Source organism: Polypterus senegalus, chromosome 2 (genome assembly GCF_016835505.1).
Source record: "Polypterus senegalus isolate Bchr_013 chromosome 2, ASM1683550v1, whole genome shotgun sequence".
In the NCBI taxonomy this organism is placed as follows: Eukaryota; Metazoa; Chordata; class Cladistia; order Polypteriformes; family Polypteridae; genus Polypterus; species Polypterus senegalus.
In genome coordinates this window covers 94,688,223-94,694,222 of record NC_053155.1, presented here as the reverse complement: position 1 = coordinate 94,694,222, position 6,000 = coordinate 94,688,223, and the positions used below count along the sequence as shown (strand labels likewise).

General features: G+C 36.5%; 1 protein-coding gene across 1 annotated transcript in view; it reads right to left on the bottom strand.

Moving 5' to 3' along the window:
• LOC120523157 (cytoplasmic dynein 2 heavy chain 1) overlaps positions 1 to 6,000 on the bottom strand; it is a 417,821-nt gene that overhangs the window by 194,200 nt on the left and 217,621 nt on the right. The window lies entirely within an intron of this gene.

The following is a 6,000-nucleotide window of genomic DNA, read 5'->3' as shown; positions in this document are numbered from 1 at the left end:
AGCAATTTTAACTCCATTACAAAGTGATCCAAAGTCTCGTTTATACCTCGTGTCTTCTCATTGAACTTGTATCTCGCGAATAAAGTATTCAGCGTTTTTCTTCAGCGCTCTTCCTTCTTTTCTTTTTTTTTCTTTTTTTTTGTTTTTATTAATTTTATTACAATCCATACAAAACAATCAAGTTTTTACAAAAAGAAAAATTGAGTTAAGAACAGATCGATCCCCACCCCTGAGAGAGAGAGAAAGCCAAACGGCGTAAAATTTAAGGCTTGTAAACATACCTAAATTAATAAATTCTCTGTGCTTTATGAACTTATTTTAAAATATTACTGATTAGATCCTGCCATGTTTTGAAAAAGTCTGTACAGATCCTCTAACTGAGTATTTGATTTTTCCAATTTCAAATAATATAACACATCGGTTTCCCACTGACTTAAAAGAGGAGAGTTTGGGTTCTTCCAGTTTATCAGAATGAGTCTGCGTGCCAAGAGTGTAGTGAATGCAATCACAATTTGTTTGTCTTTCTCCACTTTAAGCCCCTCTGGAAAAAATCCCAAACACAGCTGTTAATGGGTGACGAGGGATTGTGAGTCCAAGGCTGTCTGAGAGGTAATTAAAAATTTTTGTCCAGAATAATGTTAATTTGGTGCAGGCCCAGAACATGTGACCTAGTGAGGCTGGGGCTTGGTTACAACGTTCGCAGGTTGGATCATGCCCTGGAAACATTTTGGAGAGACAGATGTGCTCGATATATAATTTTAAGTTGTATAATTGTATGCTTTGCGCATATGGAGCTCGAGTGAATTCTCTGCATTGCTACTTTCCACTCCTTTTCTGATATATTAATTGAGAGATCTTTTTCCCAGTGTCCTCTTGGATCTTTGAAAGGAAGAGATTGTAAAATGATTTTATATATTGTAGAGATGGAGTCTAATTCCTTGAGATTGAGCAATATTTTTTCCAGCATGGATGAGGGTGCAAGATGACGAAAATCTGGAAGGTTCTGTTTAACAAAGTTCCTGATTTGAAGATAGTGAAAGAAATCTGTAGCTGGAATGTTCAATTTGGAATGTAATTGTTCATAGGATGCAAAGACGTTGTCTATATAAAGATCTCTAAGCAAGTTAATTCCAAATTTTTTCCAGATATTAAAAACTGCATATGTTTGTGAAGGTTGAAAGAGATGATTCTCTTGCAGAGGTGCCACAGATAGAAGCTTCTCTGTCTTAAAATGCTTTCTACATTGGTTCCAGATTTTAAGTGAGTGGAGCACAATTGGGTTATTAGTGTATTGCCGATAACGTGTGTTTATTGGAGCACAGAGCAAGGAATACAAAGAAGTACTGCAGGATTTTACTTCTATTGCGGTCCAAGCCTGTGTATGTTCTTCTATTTGATCTTGGTTTCATCTGTCCAAAGAATGTTTTTCCAGAACTGTACTGGCTTTTTTAGATGTTCTTTAGCAAAGACCAATCTAGCCTTTCTATTCTTGAGGCTTATGCGTGGCTTTCATGCATTCTTCTCTTTATGGTAGACTTGGATATTGATATGTCTACCCCCTGGAGAGTGTTGTTCACTTGGTTGGCTGTTGTGAAAGGGTTTCTCTTCACCATGGAAATGATTCTGCGATCATCCACCACTGTCTTTTTGCGTTGCTGAGTTCACCAGTACTTGCTTTCTGTAGATTTTGCCACTCGTAATACTGTAGCAATTTCTCAGATGGGTTTTTTCTGCTTTCGCAGCTTAAGGATGGCTTATTTTACCTGCGTGGAGAGCTCCTTTGACCGCATGTTGTCTGTTCACAGCAAAATCTTCCACATGCAAGCACCACACCTCAAATCAACTCCAGGCCTTTTATCTGCTTAATTGATAATGACATAATGATGGACATGACCACACCTGCCATATATATATATTAGGGGTGGGACTCGATTAAAAAAATTAATCTAATTAATTAGAGGCTGTGTAATTAATCAATCTTCATTAATCAAATGTAAGAACACATAAAAATTTGTCCCAAATCGCAAATGTTGTTTTTTAATTTAAAAGGGTTTTAGTGGGTCGACAGAATCAAATAATAGACATGGACAGGAATACTGTGAACTCTAGCTGTTTTAATTTCTGAAAAAAAAAAAACATTTAAACTGCATTTCATTTCAAAACAGAAACAAAGATATGATACCTGGCTAAAATTGGGCAGACTTAAAAAAAAAGTGGTATTTTAAGTACTTTAAGTACATTTTCAGAATGGTATTGTCTTTAAATAATAATAACAAAATTTTCAACATAAAGTGCAGTTTTTCTTCTAAAAAAATAAGGCAGAAACATAAAAGGTAATTTGACCAGCCTCACCTTTAAACTCTGAGTAACCTTAGCCAAAATTATTTTGTACATTAGGGTAAAACAGTGTGATCATTGAAAATTTTGTAATTAGATGTTATTAAAATTACTAACGGTCACGGAAGTCCAATGATTCCCAGTAAGAGCCACAAAGTCAGCTTTCTGTAATGCATCTAATTTTGCTTGCTTTTCAATGTCGTAAAGCTGTTGAATTTTACTTGAAATACGCTAACTGTAGCACATTTTCTAAACCCCTATCTTCCACCACTGTTAGTGGTCTACAGTCCGAAGCAATGAATTTTGTGAGAGAATTTGTAAGTTTGACCTATGTTGACTTACTAATTTTGGTCCTGAAGCCAGTCATTTCATGAGGTTTGGGCTGCCGACACCTTTTGTTGGTACTCAAACCCATACTGCTAGTGCTAACAGCATACACAGTTTCTGTGCTCGCTGTAACATGTTTTGCATTTAGATGGAACCGTAAGGTTGAAGTGCCTCGGTGGTATGCAAACTCATTTTTGCACAGTTTGCACCAAACCATGCTTTTATCAAGGCTTTCGTCGGATAGTCTTTTGAAATGAAATTTGCCTCCGATCAGTGCTAGCAATGCACTTTCTTCCGACTCTTACATTGTTGTAGCTCTGATGTGTGCATCAATGTAATCGATGTACCAGGAAATCATGCATTGACAAAAGTTACCCTTTGCTTGGAATGCAAAGTGTGATTAAATACGTTATTTTTTTAACGTGTTATGGAGTACATGCATCAAAGCTTCTCAGCAGTGCTTGTGCTAAGAAAAGGAAACATTTTAAAAATAACGTAACATGATTGTCAATGTAATAGTCTTGTGACCGTTATGAGTATTGCTGTCATCAAAGATTTGATTAGCATTATTTCTTTCAATCAAGTTTGTATTTAGAGGACGTGTTGTGTTCGTTTTTTATCAAGGCTTCCGTCCGGTAGTCGTTTGAAATGTCATCAAGAATTTCATTATTACTATTTCTTTCAATCAGGTTCGTATTTGGACAGTGGGCACAAAACCACGCTTTTATCAAGGCTTCTGTCAGGTAGTCTTTTGAAATGAAATTTCCCTCTGATCAGTCCTAGAAACGCGCTTTCTTCCGACTCTTACATTTTTGTAACTCTGATGTGTGCATCAATGTAATTGATGTACCAGGAAATCATGCATTGACAAAAGTTCCCGTTTGCTTGGAATTGAAAGTGTGATTAAATGCGTTATTTTTTTAACGCGGTATGGAGTACATGCATCGAAGCTTCTCAGCTGTGCTTGTGCTAAGAAAAGGAAACATTTTAAAAATAACGTAACATGATTGTCAATGTAATAGTCTTGTGACCGTTATTAATGTTGCTGTCATCAAGGATTTGATTAGCATTATTTCTTTCAATCAGGTTCGTATTTGGAGGACGTGTTGTGTTCCAAGTTTATTCCGTGTTTGTCAACCGTTGTAAAGATAACAGGTTTCATTCATCGAAGTGTTCACCACCCAAATCGGAACTCGTGAATGTAAGATGTTCAACAGGCATTCCCGGTAGTAAGTTGTGGAAATTGCCTGTGAATATTTAGTGGTAGCGTGTGTATGAACTTAATTTAATCTTTTCCAGTCCTGCAAAGACAGTTGACGCGAGCCGCTCGGAGTACATGCATCGAAGCTTCTCAGCTGTGCTCGTGCGATCTCGTGATGTCCACCACTTTATTTAATGTTAGCTAAGACCCGGCACTTCAAAGTTTCTCGCTACAGCAACTTTAACTCCGCAACAAAGTGATCCAAAGTCTCGTTTATACCTCATGTCTTCTCATTAAACTTGTATCTCGCGAATACCATACTCGTCGTAGGCATGACAAACGGCAGCGGGAGTGTGTCTATAAACTCAATTTAAACTTACGGTTCACACCGTGCTTTGTTTCCACAGTTGTGTAATTCGGTTTTTGTTCAGCACTCTTTGGAACTGTTGCTTTTTGTCTGTGCACTGCGTCAGTTCACGTGAGCCGCTCGGTGTACATGCATCGAAGGTTCCCAGCTGTGCTGGTGCCATCTTGTGCGATGTCCACGGCTGTATTTAATGTTAGCTAAGACCCGGCACTTAAAAGTTTCTCTTGCAGTTTCGCGGAGTTTCTGCCAAACACCACCCTGACCATCTCATCTTTGTCTGCATAAGCACAGTCCTTCACCCGTGAATATTTAGCGGCAGTGTTTCTATTGGATTGCCGCTGACGGACGGCCTTATATGGGCAGGCACTAAATTACGTGGGAGGCGTAACTCGGCCATTGAGCAGAAGTCTATTATAATATATGGACGAAAAAATAGGTTCCAGTTATGACCATTACGCATAGAATTTCAAAATGAAACCTGCCTGACTTTTGTAAGTAAGCTGTAAGGAATGAGCCTGCCAAATTTCAGCCTTCTACCTACACGGGAAGTTGGAGAATTAGTGATGAGTCAGTGAGTGAGTGAGTCAGTGAGGGCTTTGCCTTTTATTAGTATAGATAATTACCCTAAAATAACCTATTTTTTTATGAAATTCAGAAATACAGTATTTGAGCACAGCAAGTATACACAATAATTAGCTTTGACAGTCTTTTTTATAACTTTAATGTATGTTCATTTCTTCTGATAAACATTCTAACAAAAACTCGCCTTATATTTTTGAAAAGTCATATCCATATTCCGTTAAATACTACACAAATGACAATTGCCTCATGAAATTGAAATAAATATGTGTCAAAATAGACAGACAGGATAGATTTCATCTTGACAAAAAATCGTGCAACACTATACTAGGTTAACTTTATTCTCCCAAAAAAAGGTACAGTAGGAAATGCCAGGGTAAGAAAAACTGTTTTCTTACAGTAAACATGATGGCTAAGCCTAGATGAAACTTTTATCAAATGTTACATGTAGCTATCAAAGGACTGCTTCTACAGTATATAATGCTTTTGTCTCTCTTGTCTGTTTGGAGGCAAATGAGAAGACAAATTTAAATTTTCTTGTATAAACATGACTAAACAAAAAAACTTAGCCATTAATCTAGGCCCATTCTCGTACAAAATAATTTTAGATTAAAAATAACATGTACATGTTCAGAACATAGAAAAAAAGCATCATTTTAAATATTATTTCATTATTTTTTTTTGTTCATATATTTGGCTCTAAAAACCTACTGTGCAGTTTTTTTTATTTACTATTTATTGTTGGTGAGAAAAACAAATCTTCACTCAAAACTTTTTCTGAAGAAAGGTTCATTACGCATCACTGACTCAGGCGCCACCGCGAGTGGCAACCTTTCCAGCAGCTCTGTGTACGACTTTATTTTTCTACCTTTTTCTCTATTTTACTGAACACTCCTATCACTTTCTTTATGTGGACTCATTCCCTGGACACTTTTTACTACTTTATGTGAATTTCCCCATGGGATTAATAAAGTATCTCTCTATCTATCTATCTATCTATCTATCTATCTCACTAATTTAAAATGTCATCATTCGTCATCATTTTGCCAATAAAGCTTATTATCTGTGCATTTCAAATAATTAAGAAGAAAACATGGTCTTTTAACATTCTAAAATTGCAGAATGTTTAACTTAACCTAATGTAACCACATGCTTACAAGAGAATATTCCTTCACATTAAACAGAATAT